The sequence below is a fragment of the Temnothorax longispinosus genome, chromosome 1 (assembly GCF_030848805.1).
Source record: "Temnothorax longispinosus isolate EJ_2023e chromosome 1, Tlon_JGU_v1, whole genome shotgun sequence".
NCBI lineage: Eukaryota > Metazoa > Arthropoda > Insecta > Hymenoptera > Formicidae > Temnothorax > Temnothorax longispinosus.
The window spans coordinates 26674138-26694944 of NC_092358.1; the positions used below are offsets into that span (position 1 = coordinate 26674138).

Below are 20807 nucleotides of genomic sequence, written 5' to 3' on the forward strand. Positions count from 1 at the left end.
TACTGCTTTATCAGAAGTGTAAGATTTTATTTTGACACTAAAGGTTCACAAATAAACATGCGCAATAATTATCCCTATTGCCAGCGACATTAGCATGATTAAGCAGCATAATAATTCGGCATGCACGATGATACCGCAACCGTAATTCGGAGCGGAGGTAATCCGGTATATCGTCGCAAGGCGGAACATGTTCCCGTTCGTGTCCCAGCGGTACCAATTCTCTCTCCTCTCCCTCCCTTCTCTCGCGTGTCCGGAACTTTATTAGCGCCGAACACAGGCGAAACAGGTATCTCAGATAATGAACTTAACCGAAGCCGAGGCCGACGATTGACACATTCGCGCGGTATGCTTCCGGAATTTTCCGGCGATTTTACAGCGGCAACTCGGCAGAAACGCGCGAACGCGGGGTCGCCCGAAACCGCCGTCATCCGCCGCGTGCGGAAGTTGCACGTGTTCCCGACAGGATTGACGTCAAGCAATTGAAATAACGAATGGGTCCGCGCCGCTTGTCTCGTCGACATTATGCAACGCTAGCTCGACCATGTAACTCCTTCTGCTTACGTCTCTGTTAGTCGTCAGTTATAATTGTCTGTGCTCTTATATGTGACAGTCTTTTAATTTATATACGCTTTTATTCTTATTCGCGATATTTGTTTGCAAACAGGAGGGAGCAGTGTGGTCTAGTGGTAGAGCGCCAGACTCATAATCTGTGGAACCGGGTTTGAGTCCACTAGAGCCATGTAGCATGGAATTAATTTTCCGGGAAAAAAAAAAAGCTGCACCCTTTCGCGCACGAGAAGATAATTCCCGTGCGGAGAAAACTGGGCTCCGTCTTTCAGAAGAGACCGTAAAGGCCTTAAAGAAAAACAGTCATGTAAATGATTATTGATATATATATAATTTTTGTATCAATAATTTCGAACTAACCTATCGTCGCAACCCCCAACCTGGGGGACCATTCTGGACCAACTGCTTAACGTCTCTTCTGAAAGACGGAGCCCAGTTTTCTCCGCACGGGAATCATCTTCTCGTGCGCGAGAGGGTGCAGCTTTTTTTTTTCCGGAAAATTAATTCCATACTACATGGCTCTAGTGGACTCGAACCCGGTTCCACAGATTATGAGTCTGGCGCTCTACCACTAGACCACACTGCTCCCTCCTGTTTGCAAACAAATATCGCGAATAAGAATAAAAGCGTATATAAATTAAAAGACTTTGAATATATATATATATATATATATATATATATATATATATATAATACAGACAAGGCCGTAAAAAGAGAGATAGTTATATTAATGATTAATGATATATATATAATTTTTGTATCAATAATTTCGAAAGTCTATGTATTTTGTCAAACATATTCTATACTTACTCATTAATCTCATTATCACTAACTCTCTTTTTACGGCCTTTACGGTCTGTATTATCCACGTTTGGTAGCGTAATTGTAAATTTACTGCCAAATTTATTATCATGATTTTCAATATTTATATTTAAATTTTGCCCAGTAGAATGGTCTGTGACGCTAGATATTTCAAGTTTGTAGTTATCTAAAACCTAATTGCTTGATATTAATGACAAACTGAAATATATACCCAGGTAGAACAGCAAGTCACAATAAAGTTTGTGACTGTAAGCGCGAATTTCGACGTAACTGTTATCAAACTTACAATTATATTTATATGACGAGAATGAGCAGCCGAAAGGGAATTCATGAAGGCTTAGGTTTGGGAGTTAAAAATCAGAGTTGAAAATTGAGGATTTAGAGTCGAGAGTTGTGAGTCGAGGGACCAGTATTAAGAATTCGGAGATAAAAAGCTGAAAATCGAAGGAATTGAAAATATATAGAGTGTCTCCGCGCGAATACGTATATACATTTCACTTCCATTTAAGTTTTTTATTTTCCGTCAAAAACTTTTGGAAATGGTTTGCATCGGAATCGTCGTATCGCGAATGCGCTTTGGTGTTACGGCGACTGAATATAGACCGCGTTCACAGCTCTCTTTTCACGAATTAAATTGCGGGAACGTTTGCCTTCAATACACGGGAAATGTAATTTTCTCTTACTCCCGCGAAAGGTCTTCGACAGCATTTCGGTACGAGGCGAGTGATCCGGCTGGGCGATATCGAATTTCCCGAAATTTGGTGAGAGTGGGTATAAAAGTTTCTGAACTCCGAACTGGTTTTCGATGTCACAGTGTTACACTGACAGATTTTACGATCGCATCGTGCGCTCCGAGTTTCAGACACTATTACCGCCCGCCGCGGCCGTTCCAATTTATGTCCTTTGATACTTTAGTGCATCGACATCATTCTTCCAAACGTAAGATACCGAAAGCCATTTCTGGTCATTCGCGTCCATTGGTATATATCAGACGAATGGTTTTGTCTATCAATAATAAATGCATACTGTCTGATGCTTCGAAATATTCTTAGGAAATATTTTTCGTGGAAATATTTAAAGATATTGCGACTTAAAAATAAAACATTTACAGCGCTTGTGCGTATTTTTGTTTAGAAACGTTGCAAATAGGTATTTTTTTATCAAGATTTGATATTTGTTGCAAATTTTCGACATCTTTCTTGACAAGATACAATCCCACGCCTGCACCTCCGGAGTCTTTTTATCGAAATTTAATTTCGAAATTTGTCCATTAGATTGTTAATCTCATGGGTGACTGCCGCCGCCGTCTCGGGTGAACAATAAAAATGCCGTGGAAAAAGTTCCCGGACCGAGTGACGAATTGCCTTCGATACTCGCTTTAAAAGGATCCTCGGGGAATCATGACGGTTCGGCATCACTCTTTAATCTCCATTCACTCGAAACGTCCTATTGAACTCGGCGAATCTTTCCTCAATTCGGCTGTCCAAAACATCCCGTTACGTAAGATATCTGCAAGGAAAATTGCATCGATTCGAGAAGTCGCGCCGTTATCGCGATGAAATTTCGTGACGTTTTTGGCTCGCCGGCGTGCCTTACGTCGTATAGTCACGTAGCAGGACGGCGCTGACTGTGTGACCGGAATAAAACGGAATCTCGTGTTTATCGAAATTTTCTCGGTTGATCCTTATCCGCCGCAGATAACTCGCGCGGCCGAGATCTTTGGCCCGAAGACCTGACGTTTGAAGCACGGAGAATCGAGTTTACACGATTATATTACGTAACATCTTACACGCGTAACTATCTTATCTTCGTGGAAAGTTACGAAAATATCTTCCAGCTCGATTCAAACTCTTTGTCAACAAACTCCAGGTAAATTCTACGAAAGAACTTTCCACGTTTGCGGAGTTTCCACAGTCAACAGGATGACAAGATCTAAAATCTCTCGCGTATACTTATATTATATTTATCCGCTCTTTTCTTCGATTATCGACGATTATTCTGCGCGAAGCAAGGTGTATCTATTCAACTCGCCAGATCGTGCCACCGTGGTTTGAAGAATTCGTTATTTATAGCGACGGGAGATTCCGGTACGGAATTAATAACGGGAATTCTGGCGCATCTCAACCGATAGCAGGACAACCCGCGTATGTTGTGCCGTTCATCCATCCACCCACACGATCTCACGCGGAAATCGGTCATACACCGTAGCGCACAGGGCCGCCTTAAGATACTTGGATTTATATATATTAATAATATCGACGCAAGCGTAAATTTTATAATTAAATGGCGCGAAGCAAGAATTGCCAAAAATAAGTAATTTATAGATTCGTTCGGGCAAAATCCACATCGGAAACGTGGATCTTCATAAATATCGGTTAAAATCCGTGCCGGGGTTTAATCGACTCGAGTCTTTTATTTTCAGTCTTTTCGAGTCTTTTATTTCCGTTGAAAAAAAAATTAAGCCTCAATCGCAAGTCTTGGTTAACACTAACTGGTATTTACGCGAACGCTTTTGAGTATTCGCTCGAGGATTAAAGCGGCCCTGGTGGTTATACGAACGTACGTAAGCGCGACTGCTGTTATACTTGATGCGAGCCGCTTGGTGTCGGGCAGTGACGGATATAGACGGAGTATTTCAGACACGTGACGTTGAAATGACAGAGACGGAGTCGGCCCGATGCACCACAGCCAGTCTTATACACTTCATTTGCCACCGATTAATTCGCGATACTTATGACTGCTACACGATGCCGGGCTACTCTTAATGCGAATCAGCCGCCACGTTGAAACGTTTTCAAACGTTCTCCGCTGTCCAATTCATCGGAATTTCAGTTGCGAAACGCCGCATGGGCGGGAGGCGTGTTTAAAAGCTGCGATCCCATAATTCCCCAACACATAATCTCTCGTTATCGATTGGGAATAAATTTGTTATGCATGAGAAAATCGATGAATAATTAAACATTTGCATAACGTTGCGAATACAAGAGAAACGCAAACGCAATTAGCATGAATGAAAATAATTCGCGGAAAATGGCATTCGACGTATGTTTTTCCGTCGATAAGCACACAGTCGTCATTAATTCGCGAAGGACAGATAAGCGGAAATGTTCAGTATCTTAAAATTAGATTAAGCCGCTTAAATGTGTCTCCGTGCTCCCTGTAAAAAGATAAGGGGATTTTAGTGTAAGATTTTGCCAATCTCATCGGATGCGAGAGATCTCTTTTTCCTCATTTTACGGGATTAATTGACAGCTTTTCCGAGCACATCGGCGAGACCTCTGCTCCTCGCTCGAGGCGTTATTACGGGGCGACGAAAGTTTGCGACGCGGTGCGAGCAAAGTGGTTCGTTCGAGATCACCGGAGGTGGTCGTCGGCATGTTAATCGGCACGACAATGGACTTCATCGGCGGGTTTCGCTATTTCCAAGTTGACCTACATCCGTCGAACAATTTTCGCGCTATCGGCGTCGATTGGTCCTCCGACTTCATCATAAATTCGGCATTTCTGACGCGAGGATGATTGATGAGTTTTTCAAATCGGATTCGAAGATTTAATCTTCAATTTAATCCACCGCCGGAAGTGTATTTATTTTATGCGCATTATGTCGGTAGCTTACATTTATTCAACAACGTCATTTAGAAGTTTAAAAATAAATATCAGCCGCAAGCTGTTTTTTCCTTTCTGCTGTCGAAAATGACATTAATATTTTAAATTTCAAAATATTACAGCAGCATAGTCATTGAAATTAATAAAGAGAACTAAATGGAAACATCAACTGATGATTATTTAATATTAAGAAGATGCATAGAATGATATGGTCGTTGTAAGTTTAAAGAAGTTTAAAGAACGAGAAATTTAGAAACTTCTATAGATCTTCTCAGTAAGCTGTTTGCCAAACATATGTTCAAGTCTCTGAGCTCGGTCAAAGGCATTAATCTTTGAAGTTAATATTTGACAAGAGGCTGATGCAAGAGCGTAGTCTTTTTCGCAAACCTCGTGATACTTTAGCGCAACGTCAATCAATCATAAAAGATCAATATTTCGCTATAAAAAGAAATAGACTAAAGAAATACACATTCATTAGTTAGCAACATTAATCGACATTATGTTTGAGGTTTTTCGTTTTGGTTTTCAGACTTATTCGAGAAAAAGCGTCCCATGCATGTTCTATTACAGATCCTTCTTTCCATAAATCCTCGCTAACTCGTGACATCGCCCAATTTTCTGCGTTCTTGCGAAAATCAGTAGTCGCGTTATGCAAACATGCAAATCGGTCGTGCTTGCTCGTCGAGAGGGTGGAGTCGCATTACGTAAGGATCGGCGGAAAACAATTTCGCTCTCCTCGGATCGATGCACGGTGGCATTAGACACGCCCTTGGTCGAAGTCGGGTTGCACGATAACGAATCTCTCGGGCGGTGCAACAAGGAGAGGAAACAGAAGAGAGAAAGTCCGTTCTCACGCTCGTGAGGCTTTCCGTGGGCGATCGTGAGCCGAATCCCTCAACAAACTTCATCTCGCGAGAATCACGTTTGAATCACGGAATTGTGGCCTGTTTTGAGTATTTATTCTGTTACGTGACATCCGGCACTTTCATTATCTCCGTCTCTGGCCGACGAGTGGGTTGATCCAGATTTTGTAGCACTCCAATCTCTTCTAATAAGTACAGTTGGAGAGTAATTAAAACCTTGTCTTTTTCGAGAAAGATATCCAAGAGATGGTAATCGTGTGGAAAAATCAACGAGAGAAAATATCTGAAGGATATTATTTACCTGTAAGCTAACAACATTACGGGCCGGTTGTTCCAACCTGTTGGTAAACTAACTAACAGTTAAATCATATATATGTCTTTGTTTATCTTTTACATTAGACAAAGATAGACATATGATTTAACTATTAGTTAGCTTACCAACAAGTTGGAACAACCGGCCCTACATCGCATAATAAGTTTTAACGTATTACCTATCTCTTTTTTTGCTCCAGAGCGATTAATTCAGCTATCAATTAATTCACGTAAAACAGATGTTTTGTGAAAAAGTGAAACTATGACGGCTAGTTGATTCTAGTGGCAATTTGGTTAACGGGCAATATTCGTCGCGCAGTGCTGGCACGCAATTCCGCCGGCGATGTCGGACAATTTTTATTGCCGGCCGAACGTTAGCTTGAACAAACGAGAAACGCAATTATCGAGGTCGGCGCACGGCTATGCAGGTGGGACGTCCGTTTCCAGGTGGGACCCGTCGGGCGATTCAAAGTAGACACGCTCGGACATCGTTCGCGGGGGTCAATTTGACGGAGCCGAATCGACCGCACCGCGCGCGCACTGGGGATGGCGAATGAATCGGGCAGGTCCCACTGCGGATTTAATGCGATTTTATTGGCCCGTTTCGTGACAGTCCCACGTGGACTGGAAAGTTTCGCGACCGAAACGGCCCGGGCGAGCGAGCGAGCGTGTAAAACTCGTCACGACGAGCGGGGCGTCGCGCCGGAACGAACAAGAAGAAAAAAAGATCACGACGAACGCTCGACTGCCGGCGTGACAGGCGGACGTGAATTGGATTTCGCCAGCAACTAGTGGCCGAAATTCGCCGTCGGCGATGGATGACGTGACGGGGGAGGTAACGTCTTGCGGCGAATTTCGCGAAGTGATTAACCTACATATAGCAGTCACAATGGGCGCTAACGAAGATTCACTCTTCGATTTCGACCGATAATGTCGGTGCCGCATCGGATAATTAATTTCCTCGGCTGCGGCGGCTCGGGTCACGGTGATTTTCCTTAGCTGACTACTGCACTGTCACAAGTTGTCGAGGAGCCTAGCTCTCCCAGTTCGAGATTACGACTGGCAAGAAGAAGAATAGTTTAGTCGGAAATACGAATGCTAAAATCCGATCGAAATTGATTGAAATACAGAATTTTATTATTGATTTACGTGTCAGAGCGATAAAAATGGACAATTTCCAAGATTACACGGAAATATGCCATGTTACGTTAACGTAACGCTGTTACATTAATAAATATTGACGTTGTTAATTTTCCGATTTGAGAGGCAACGCGGGACGCATGAAAAAGTTTAAACTACGTTTACCTGCAACATGGCCCGTAAATAAACGCGATGTAGCGCAATTATGAATGATTCCCATCGCGCCGCTGCAACACGACGCGTTTCAATTTCCGGTCGATTCCGTCGCAATTAATATCCACTGTTGAATCGCGACGCGCGAAGCAAAATATTTTGGAACGATAGGAACGGAATTATCTTCGGCATTATTAATTTCCGGCCTTACAATATAATTCTCTATCGCGCGGGACGGGTATTTATAACATAACCGAAAGATAAGTCTGGCTTATTTAAATTCATGTAACGTATGCTCTGCAGGATATTTTCTATATCACGTTTTTACAATTCACTGCGTGCCTCGGCTCATAGTTTCTACACCCCACATGCGCCCAGGGTGGCGCCGGCAAGATCGACGTAGTAAATTTCATTGCTTCGCGAGGATAGATACCGTATTTCGTGCTGATACGACCGGCTGGAACGTGCTTTAGCGCAGAAACGTCGCGCCACAACTGCGCGAGATGCATCTTTGAAATATCTCGCTTGCGTTTAAGGGCGAGGAACTGTTCGCGCGGCGAAAAATACTATTTCATCGCGTAAGCAGGTTTGCACTTCAGCTATCTCGTCGTTCCGGGTAAGAAATACATTTCCGGGATCGCGAGAGAAAAACATTTGTGTATAATTGTGCGAAATGGTGTTAGTATTTTTAATTTTACGCCACGTACTTTAAATTTATTTAAATGTTAATTTCGAAAGTAGTAACTCGATCGAATTTTGGAGCACAAGATAGAGGGAGTGCGGAGACGATGGCGTTAAACTTTTCTACAACATTATATTCTGATGGATAAAACGCATGTGTTAAATCTAAAATAGTTTTATGTTTTTTTCACTAATACTTTGTTTCTGAAGGCAGAGCTATTAATACGAAATGAGGACTCATTTTAAAAGATACATTATATGATAAAAATGCTCGTGTAAGCGGAAGTTCTTGCAACCCCACGGGGGATTAAGAGTTATCTTTCTATTTATCTAATAAAAAAGCTCGTAAAAATTCTTTTTCTAGATTAACTAAGACTTTTTCGAACATAAAACAGACAGTTTACATATTATTGCGTAAAATCGAGACGCTACGAGTTGTATCGTTTTTTTTTTATCGTTTTGCCGTAGGGATTTATCTGAACTGTCGTAAAATGTGTAGCAATCAATCATGGATAGTCTAACAAAATTATGAGAAATTCTAATTTTGAGATTAAATTTCAACAATATTTTGCAATATCATCAGTCTTTTAAGTTGAAATAGCAATTACTGCCATCGCTATTAATTTTAAACTTTTCAGAAAGTTTGTTTAACTGCCACAAAGTGAAGCCGAATCATCGTTGCATCGGCAATATCGCCAGATGCTTTAAACATCATCGCGTGCACACGCGCGCGTGGTGCTGGACGTGGCCGAAAACGTTCGCGGATCACTAAAGTTCGCTAACGACCCATAACTCTTTCGGTCCCCCTTACTCCTTTCCTGTCCCTCCTCCTTGTGCTACTCCACCCGCGCGCCCATTTATGTTTACACGAAAGAAGCGGTGGTTTTACATAGGAAGAGGAAAAAGGAAGTGCGCAATTCGTAGGATCTGAACGCGTGGGCGGCATTTGTTTGAGTTTCACCTTTGTAATTTGAATTGGAAACCACTTTGCGATTCGACAATATACTCTCTCGGGCGTAAGAGATATCAAAATTACGTAAAGCAGGTAAAAGAAACTCCGAGTGTACCGGACGTACTACTGCATCGAAATAGGTATACATAAAATTTTATTAACTCTTTATATAACTAAATTCTGTTTATTGCCCGTACAATATTTATTGACAAATTAAATGTCGATAGATCGACATTTCTATTTTAATCTACGACGCAAAGTTAATTATCTGAAGTTATGTTGGACAAAACACCCACGTGAAGCAAATGCAAATATTGGAATGTAGAAATCAGTTACATTTTATCTACTCAATATTTACTCAACTACATGACTTGTATTGGAATATGCAACAGACTAATATCGAATTCCTTTTAATTAAGCTTTATTACACTTACTTATATTTAATTAAAATTGATTATAGTATTATAGACGTAGTAAAAGTTTCTGATTTGGTTTGATTTATAATATTATTATACGAAATCAAGATTTTCTCTGAAAGTACGGTAATGAAATACGTAGCAACACACACAAAAAGTATTCAGATTACTTGATACGCGTTTCGTGCCGCGCCGCGCCGCAATTTGCCTCGCGTTAATCTCAAATAAACTCGCGCGTGCACCGTGCACTTAGAATAGTTAACGCCGTGGAAAATTTCCTGCCTGCAATAGGTTAATTAAATTTTTATTTAACAATTATCACAAACGATTCGAATAAGTTATCAGTGTATCTTCATCGCGGCAATCAACGGCAGAATGCCATGAGGGCAACGTTGATATAAACCAATCATTTTGACGAGACGAGTTTTTCTAACAATTACGTCCGAGTGTGCTCGAGTTATGGCTTCGTCGTAATTGGCGCTCCGAGTCAGTCTCGAGAGGCGGAACTGATTTTATTTGCGAGCGCGACGTCGAAGCGGGCGAGCGACGAAGTCTTCGAGGGAGTTACAGGCGCGTGACCCGAAAATGTTCGGTAAATGCGCGCTCGATGAGAAGGTTCTCGCGAGCAAACGTTGGTTGCTTCGCTCTCGCGTCATGTTTCACGCTTGTTTCAGAAATAGACATTGTTCGACGACGTGCTTCGTTAGCATATTCTTACCTCCCTTACCTCCGAAGGTACTCCGGCGAGTACCCGGCCTCGGCCACGTGCGTCCACCGTCTGCGAATAGCGTCTCTTCGTCTCTTCCTTCATTAGTGAAGTCATCCAAACTTCGTGGAGAACAGATAAGATAAATTTTAAAATCAGCCACGAAAAGCTAAGAAGTTGCGAAAAAAGATTCTATGAAATTCTTATTAGAGAGAAAAATTGACTCTAAATTGGCGAATCTGACGGAAGTTTGGTCGATGCAGAAACGCTCCGCATATGTATGAGCTTATTAAGATTTGAATCGAAATTGAAATTGCGCTAAATAAGAGAAGAAGCATTATACTCTGTATGGTATTTTCAACCGTCGGTTGACAGCAGTCGGCATAAATTAGAAGAAAGAGCCAAAAGAAGAAAGATTGCAATGATAAAAACGAACAACGTATTCTCTCTCGTGATTGTTTTGAAAGAGACGTCTTTCAACTTTGTATAAATTATCGCGAGACGCCCGCCGCAACGCTGCAATGTGTCTGATCCAAACGCAAATTCGTTTATATCTCGTAAACGTCGCTAAAACGTTGCGTAGCATATAAATTTCGATGGTATTACACCCGCGAGAGATGGAGTACATTTAACGTGACCGTAAATTCACGTTATAACGATACTAACGAACATCGATAGTGGTTTTAAAACTGCTCCGACGATGTTATAGCGTAAGATACAGTCAACATCTGTTGATGACAGGTAAATTTCGGTATGCAATAAGAGAACGTTTCTCAGATAATTTGTAAAAAGAAGTATTACAAATAGATGCCAGGTCTATCTAGAGTAAATGTAGGCAGGAGTAAATTTATCGCTATTTAACCGAGATTATGCTTGATTTTGCACATATCGTAGCGAGCGTGTGCGTGTAATAACAAAGTAAATTGACGGAAGAGCCGTTTCTTTAGCGGTTTATATTTGTTCTCCAAATTTTCTTGTTTACGGAGTCTTTCGCTCGACTCTCGGTGATTCTGGCACCATCTCAACATCGTGATTAATGCAGTGCGGCCGTAGCTATCAGCTGTGACAGTTAACCGCAGATCAGAGCTTTGGAATGCCGCTCTACATGCACGGCGCAACGAACGCGATGCATTGACGTTTTCGAGTTAACGTTTGTAATTAGATAGTTACGAGCAGTGGTTTATTTAGAAGTTAGTCTGGTCATTGGAATTCCAATATATATCCGTTCAATGCAACGGCACTGAACGTTATATTCGAGTTTGCAATTTTATTGGGTAATAAACACAGCATTTAAAATTTTGGAATAGATTTTCTAATTTTTATTAACCACAAGACGAAAATTATTAATTGAAAATCAAGATTAATTTTATAATGAAACGTCAATATGATTTTACGGAAATATTGATAAAGTAATATTACGTGTAAATATTATAAATTCTTTACTTGATATATTTATGATTTTTTAATAAATTTAAAATATTTTTAATAATTTTGATTCTGTATCATATATCGCGTTGATTATTTCTCGTTTTTATTAATTAATGGTAAACAATTCCACATTTATTGATATTTGATTAAAACTTTTTAATTTAGCTTGTAGTATATACGTAGCTGAAATTGTTGGATCCCAAATTACCATATTTTATCGCGAATCTTTTTACTCGAAATTTCCGGAATTCTTCGAATTATATAGAACGTGGGCGAGAATTTCGCCGTTTCCAATGAAGTTCTAGCGATGGTGCGACTGGCAATTACCGAACATTGTTGCGAAATTTTCCGATGTCTCATAAATGGAGATTGTAACGAAGACATCGCCCTTTGTGTATACCCGCGGTAAATGTTTAAGCATTTACATATCGCATTATTCGCAGACCGCATTACTCGCATCCCACGCGCGTACGTTCTTATAAATAAATGTATATGAATATTTACATGCAGATATACCGCATGTAGTATAGCCCCGCGTAAATGTACGTGTATACCTTGTGTGTGAACGTTTAGATTAAGTTTAAAATATGCAGGCGAAAGAAATTCCATGCAAAATAAACCCACGCACAAAACGACCGAGTGGATTTAATGAAGCGACAGTATAACAGTTTAACTTTTTCTATTTGTTTCGGGAGAATAGTATAATGTTTTATGTGGGTGTCAATTTTATTTTGTTAAATTAATTTTAAAAATTGTTTTGGGAAATTCTTTTCATTCCTTTCTTATCAAAACAAAGATTCAATATATAGCTCTGCATCTTCAGTTTCCCTCCATTTATTTAATTACGACACAATGCAGTATAATATTCGATAGTATTCCGTTAATTAGGACAAGATAAAATAGAATAAGGTTTGTAGAATGAGTTAACTATTGTGATATAATCCAGACCGTATTACATCAATCATTAATTGGAACACCCATTTTACGATGCTCTACATGCATATCAATTTCCTCGGAACATCATGGCTGAATGCAATACGCTGTCTCAAGGCTCCGTCATTTTCCCTGATATGCAAATTTAAGAGTTTGCTAATTACCGACCGTACCGCATTCCATTTCGCCGGTCCATTATGACAAGCGACGGACAGCACGCAATATAGACGTAACGTATTACGTATAGCAACGTCGCCGCGGGGGATGGCTAGAAATTGTAGTAATTAATACGGCTGCCGTTAATTCGCAACCGGTTATAACCGAAATAACGCGGCCCACGCACCGTTCACGACGGTATCTATCGCTTTTGGCAATAAATCACATTTGCAGCTTTGATGCAGGCGGACGTCAATGCGAGATGAGAATTTAATACAACTGATTATCATTTCTCCATAAAACATGTATTGTAATCCGCGCCGGATATCCCCGGAACCTTTCATCAAAAGTTACGTGGGAGTTGAGCTTATAGTTTCAAAACGCATATATGGAGCAGTCTAAATATCTCATTTTGATTCACTCTCTTTATCCAGCGCCAGCGTGAATACCGATTTCCAATAGATATGCCCAATATTGGAACGAAAGATCGCGAGTGATATTAATATTCGATCGAGATTGTAGCTGCATCGTGCGCCGCTGCTACTCTATGTGCATCGATAGGAAATAAGATTTTTCGCATGCGAACGCGAAAATTTGGCACGCTTTGTGAAAAGATTTTTCATCTTAAATCCACACGTTCGGAGTTATTTTGATCGCAATATTAATAAAATATAAAAATAATGTAGTTAAGTATATAGATATAAATATGCGTACAATTATTTTATCTGTGCGGTTATGCCTGAATGAATACAGCTCGTCTTTATTCGCATATACAGTTGTTTCCGTTTCATCGGTTTCATTCATTGTGCACGATAAGGACGATATGACGATTTTGACAGCGACGATGGACGCGTTGAAATAAATCTGGCCGCGATTTCGACAGATTTCGGGATTCGCGCGCGTTTCTACGTGGGCGACTTAATTTTCGCGGATACACGCGTGCCGTTGAATCACGGTTGACGTGAGTCATCCCGCATTGCTCAAAAGTGCATTGGCGAGCGTTGGCTGATGCGAAAATTGGCCGCGGGCGTGACAAATTCGACAGGACTGACAACGCGGCCGGGTGATTTCCGAGAGTTGGCGCGGGAGAGTGCGTCTTAAAATTGCGAAAATGATTTCCGCGCGCGTCTCATTCTTGTCGCCGAAATGAAGCAAGAATACGATATTATACCTCAAACTGCGAGAAAATGAACGTTAACCAAGCAGTAAATCTTAGCAATAAATAGCGAAATTTTCCCTAATATAAAATCGCTCGTTCTTTAATAGAAATTTCGATGGCTTTCGGGTCATAAACCGTCGAAAATGAATGACTTTTCACGAGTTTATAGCTTCAGGGACATAGACGACAGAGTTTTATTTTTTATTTAACTTTAAGGTGTGCTTTAACAGGCAGTTTGCAGTTTGAGAGTCAATTTGAGAGATCCGCAAGGGCCGAATACTGAAATAGTAAAGTATAAGTAAGTTAGGCATGATGTACGCGTGTGCTGGCGTCACAGGTACTTGAGGCGCGAATAAGCGGGTATAAATTCCTTTTTCGCGTGTCCCGCTGGACTTTTGGTGCTGACAACCGAAATTAGACGTTAAATCGCACGCTACGAGAAATATGTGACGCGTGCCATATTTAACGACTCCGAATCAGAAATAGACTAAATAGAGTTCGAGGCAGCAGCCCTGTGTACATGTGACAATTACGAGAGGCTGCGTTGTAATTACTATTTGAATCAATTGCGCGTTTAAGATCTATGGCAATTATATATATGTCGTTGTGCCAGACCGAGGGCAATATTTTACTTCAATGTATACCTATAAAAAGCAGGTACGCCAAAATTTGTTGATACAGGGTAAAGATTATTCTCAACGTTGAAAGCCTTTTTTACTTTCAGATATTTTTTATACATTTGGGATATTTTATAGTTTGTACGATAAATGAATTCGTGCTGATCATAGACCTCGATTTATGAGTATTCTTTTGCCGCGAACAAACCTTCAACATCGATGACGTTGCACCGATATAAAGAAAAAAGAAAAAGCGCTCGTCGCGGAAAAGTTTGCGGAACAAAAGGGGCAGCTCGTATGTTTCCAATCGCTTTCTCTTTCTTTCCCTCTCTCTTTCTCTTTCCTCTTTTTTTTCCTGGCTTTTTCCATCGAAGCGACTCACAGGGGAGAGATAAAAGCGCATCGCTACGCGGTATCAGAGGCGAATTTTATATATCGCCGCTCGTCAAGCCTGCCAAACTGTCGAGACTCGAGTGATGGACACGCTTAGACGTTTTATCGCGTGCAAATACGCGCTGCCGCTATCGTAAGTGTGCTCGTGGTTAATAAATAATATTGTCTATCAGGACGATGTTTATGGAACTGTGATCGTTCACTTACTTTATGTAGCTTTTCTTTATCGCTATTGTTATTTGTTTCAGATTTCTCGTAATCTTTTATTTAACGCATATTTTTACATCAAGTTCGTTTTCTGCTAAACTGATATTCAAGAACTACAACGTGATTCTCTTAATATTACACGCAGAGCTCAAGAACGTGAGCACTGTGGACGATCACGTTAACGAAATATACAAAGGCGAGGCCAAGAAAAAGAAGTTAATATCATTGCGGAGTGTTTAATTCGCGGCGTTAATTATTTCTCCCGCTGCGTCGTTGAACGCATTTTTCAGGAAAACGCAAAAAAGAGATAAAGGCAAGATCGTAAAGGACTGAAAAAAGCTATCGGAGTTTTATGACGACGGCTACCAACGAACGGCCAACGAAATCCCCACTCGTTCATTCGGCTCTCAACTCGCGCGCGTTCGTTTTATGTTCTTCGGCGCGCGGCTGCGAAAACTCGGGGGCAGATTACGCTTGCGAGTCTTCGCGAAGCGGCTTACTTGGCGCGCGGTATCATCTTCCTTTATTCGACGGAATCACGAATTCCCCCCCTCCCCCCGGCATCCTCATTTCCGCACGTGCAAAATGGTCATCACGTTCCACGCTGCTTACGGTTGAAATAAAAAAGGGAAATGCGCACCCATGGCAATTCACGACGTACATACGTTTCGCGCGTATGAGATTCGATAGCAGCGGTTGAACAATTTAAAATATTCCGTCCTGAGAAAACGCGAGAGAGTGACGATGCTCGACGTAAGGATTTTATTAAATTAGCCAATGTATTACGTAAAACATCAAATTATACGAACTAAAATGTTATTTCTTTTTTTATGTTATGTATTGTTTTTTGTGAATGTAATGTGTTTCCGGTGCAAGATGTTTCCAAAATTCTGTATTAATTTTTTCTCTATTACATTACGAGTGTTTCCAAAGAGAAAAGAATATACAAAATTATTTTCAATCGCGGATATTTTATATTCAATCGCGATAGAAAATTGGGCGATTATATGATTTTTGAAATTGTTTTCACACGAAGGTTTTAAACATTTTTCTTGAGAGAATTTTTCATTCTCACCTTTTTCGCCGGGTATTTTTTGGGGAGGAAGTCTTTTAGCGAAGATTTGAAAGCGGGTCAAAAGAGCGGTTATAATATACGTAGGTATAATACAACGGGAACGGGAATGGAGGCATCGGAGCGATCCGTTTTTGCTCTCGCCGACGATCATAAATCAGTAACGCGCCGTCTGATTCGCGGATCAATAAGAGTTCAGTTGGCTCGTTACGAGAGCGACGTTCAGTGCGAAACAATGGTCCATGCTTTCCGCGTTTTCCGTTCCGCGGTATGAATCCAGCCAATGGTGCCGTTCCATAGATTGCAGCGGAGAAAATCGGCCCGATTTTGGGATGTGTTATTCAAGGGATCGCAGATGAAAAGAAGTTTTATGTGAGAAAGGCGTTCAATTCCGGAAAAGGCCTTCGCTATTCAGCAGCTATCGCTACTCAAGCGTTTGGAAAAAATTCTAGACGCGATACTTGCAATTTTACCGTGAAAGCTCTGCGAGACTACTTTGCTTTCCTTTTAAACTGGAATAAAATTTTAATACAGTTTATTTTTATTTTTATTTTTTTTTATTTTTTGTTAGCTTACACAATCTCTTTTTTGCGTAATCTCGTGATGTTCAGCGTTATGTTATTTTCATGATATTCCAGAGCATTTACAGAATAAAAATTTTAAATTCTTGAAATGGTATATCTCGCAGGTTTATAAAGGAAATTATAGGTATATAGATTATCCGGGACTTTTTTTCATAGTTATAGACATTTGAAAGACGATCACGCTGCAACTTTTTTTAATGCAATTTTTAAATCTTTCAAAAATTATAACTTGGGAAAAAAACGGTGAAATTCGCTTAAATTCAAGCGTATAATAAAGTGCACGCTCAGTTTGCGAAGTATTTGCGCTCCGATATGCTGTGTCGACAGGTATTGATTAAGTAAACTATCATTGAGATTAAGATCGACAGAAACCCTGTAGAATATCCTATATAGGCCAGCTAAATAACTCACTACACGACAATCTGTATAGACCCGCGAAGCGATATTCTACGTGAATTGGAAAAGCTTTTTCGCGTTGCCGCAATCTAGAAACCAATTGCGGGTTTACATTTCTTCGAGTTCGAGTGCTGTTCTTAGGATTGGCTGAAACTTTTACGAGGCCAAGTAGAATTTGTTAGCCGGGCTTCTCGAGTAAATAATTCCACATTAAATACAATCGCATTACATATATTTCTTTACATTTATTTTGGTACATTTTTGCGTTAGTGTTATCCTTACACGCCGCTATTATTATTTTTGTTATGATATAAATTGTATAATAAAAAAAAACTGGGATAATTATTTGTCGTGGCGCGTCGTGAAGCATCGATTCTAATTCTAAATCGGTTCTGACTGCACTATAATGCACTCGCGCACTGAATCCGCCCACAGTTCTCAATGCTTAACTCAACGTCCCAAATCCAATAAGAAGAGGCTCGTCCGTCGTCAGACGAAATGAGGTGCTCCGACGAGGCGAATATCTCTCCTTCTCTCTCTCTTTCTCTCTCCCGCCGGCGAAATTAGCGTTTTCGAGTCGCTTGAATTATTCAACTGCGCTACTACATAGCGCCGCCTTATCTTCCGGCTTTAATAATTTTCCCGGTCGTGCTGCAATTGCGGCACGCAGAAAGTCTGCCCCATTTGCTACTGCATATCCGCCCAGAGAAGAGTTCGGTTCCTCTTCTGAATTATAAATGCCGCGGATGAGAGAAAACGCAAGGGCTGTGCGTTAGATCTGAGTGTGGCCAAAAGAGGAGAAAAAAAATTACCCTGGAATTTCCTTCGAGAACATTTTCTAGAGATATTTATTAATGGCATAAATTTATACGTAATGTACACGCAATATAAAGTACATAGACATACTAAATTGACGGTGATTATTCCTAAAAAGAAATTCCAGAATGATTTTGCATACATTTTTTTTTTACAGAAGTTAACGTTTTCTTCATACAATTTCTTGCAGTTACTTGCAAGTGACGTAATGAGAGAGAGAGAGAGATACGAAGTTACTTTCTACGTGGATTAATGCCGGGGCGGCTAACACCGAGGCGAAGTAAACGGCATTACCTCACCTCGGCGTAATAAAGAGGAACTAATTTCCCTCTTCCGGGCGCGCGGGAGGATGCAGGTCAGCCTTCTGCATTGCATGCGCACCGGGGGAAAATGATTAAGCCCGAAATATAAGGGTGGTAGCAGCTACATCAGGGTTGTATCCTGTTGAATAATTCTCACGGCGACTTCAAAGCGACTTCAACACCGTAGGTTAGCAATCTAAGCTTGTGAAAATTTCAACGTGGCATGAAGAGGGCTTTGAGAATACCTCCTTGCGCACGCAAACCTTCGAATATCCTCATACCTACAAAATAGTTTCTTCCTCGAACTTAAGCGGTGTGTCCCCCTCTTTCGCCCTCCCTTCCTTCCCGGAAGAATCCCCAATTAATATTAATGATACGACAATAGCGGCACGTGCAGTGTTTATATGAAAAATCATTGGTCCTCCAGAAAGATATTCGCCGCGTACTATATGCGTCTACTCTGTGTGGAGCGCACGTGTAACTGTAACTCCCTGTAAATTGCAGCAAGATTGCCCAGAAATTACACGTGCAATGAGCCGATCGATTGCACGGAAATAGAACCTGCTATATAATACGAGAAATAAGGATATCTGCGGCATACAATGAAATATATATTGAAAATGTTCCCTCTCTTTATTCTATGAGGACAGAGAGGAGAGGAAAGATAAACTTTAAATAAAATTATATATTTAACCGTACTGAAATAATATAATTTTTAGATCATAAATTGTTATTAAAAATGTAAAAATACGCGCAAGAATTATTTTTAATTATGGAGAGAGAATCAATATATATATCGGTAGGTTTAATATTCGAGGAAGAACCTCTCTGATGACTGAAAGTTCACGGAAGAAAAATATTTCGTGAAATTTAAAAATATCCGGGTAATTTAGTCGGTGACGTTGGAAAAAGAGCGATTTTCGCCGAGGTCTTGCCCTCGCAGCTTCCATCTCTCTCTCGATTTCTCTTAATAAAAACATGACAAAAATGGAGTAGTTATACTAACATGTCTCTCAAGACAACGGGCCCGGCTATTGTTAGCGCGTATTTCGCGCGATGAATATGTGCGTTCGCATACTTAGCTCACTTAAACGTGATTAACTCGAACAGAATTGCGCATCATTCCTCCCAATGCAATTGCACGAAGACGACGTCGTTTGGTTTCCTCTCCTTGATCTTTTACGGTGTGAATTCTCGTGACAAAGGTCTAGCTTCTCGGCAAGCGAGCAAACTTTCGCGACCGCGTTTGACAATCTCTTCTGTTCTCTCGGTTTTCTGCCCTATGGCGCTGATTCTTCTGACTGTCCTAAATTTTAAAAAGAGTTAGAGGAAAGAGAGCTTAAAATTGTTTTAAAATATTGAACCAGATTCGATTAAATTACATTTAGTATATTTTTGCAAGGAAAAGGTGATACCTAAGTAAAATCGAAGTGACGATTTTCTTGTCTCTTAGAGCGATTTTTATTTTAATTTCCTAACTAAAACAGTATTTATTAGGGCAATTTGTTCCCATTAAAATTAACCTCGTTGTATCGTACTTTCAATCTTGCATCAAATTAAATGTGCCTAGAAGTTATTTCTCATTCTATTTATTCTGCGCATTTTATCTAAAATTCAGGATATCCGCGGGAAAAATTGATGAACCGCAGATGCGACTAGAAATAAGAAAACAAATTTACTGAGCGAGCGCGGAGGGACAAAGATATATTTCCTTGACGTGACCCATAAAGCCTTCTTCGAGGTAACGCTCCAAAGTTATCATTCGAAGTCACCGTGTAACTTTATATGGCGGTTATAATGGCAAGAAATGTAATTGTAAAAGCTTGTGTCCCGAGTGCGCGGCGGAGTCCCAAGTTCGCCGCGCCTGCCTGGAATGCGACGACTTATTGCGGGCAGGCGTTAACTTTTTCCGCTCGGCGCGGTTGGTAAACGCGGCTAAGCTGGATCGCTGTGTATCTCCCCTGTCTACGCCGGTTTACTTTCCCTGCCGGGTTTTACTCGCGGAATTATTATCACGGTAGACGACGGCGAGATATACCGTGACGGTAATTCAGCCTGAAGCTTGACGTTTTTACGACCGTGGAAAGCGCTCCAGAAGCGCTCTGCGTATATAGTCGCGCGTATATGCATATAACGGTATTACGATATACTCGAACGTATTGCGAATTCTTTTAACGAGAGAGCGAGGCGATCCCGACAAAACGATCGATCATTTACGCTTGTGTAGTTTCGGGGAATTTCACGGAGGCTCTGCGGAGAGAGAAAGAGAGAGAGAGATATATAGAGAGCTGCTCTATTTAACACCTGGGGATTCGCGTCGCTTAAGCTAATCGAATTATAGTCTTGCATGCCCGGGAGATTCGCCGAAGTATTCATTAGGCAACTGAGAACAAGCGCGGATTATTCGTTGCTGTAATCGAAGGGGATGTGATACGCGCTACACAGTATACCTTCGAAAATTGCGATATTGAGTTATGGATAACTTGCTATTCCTCATTCAATGGAAACTCGATATGAAACTTTCAA

At 40.8% G+C, this 20807-nt stretch overlaps 1 protein-coding gene across 3 annotated transcripts in view; it reads left to right on the plus strand.

Annotated features, from left to right (window-relative positions):
* The window catches only part of Sm (heterogeneous nuclear ribonucleoprotein L), a 150235-nt gene that overhangs the window by 74939 nt on the left and 54489 nt on the right, over nucleotides 1-20807 (plus strand). The gene's annotated exons all lie outside the window — the stretch shown is intronic.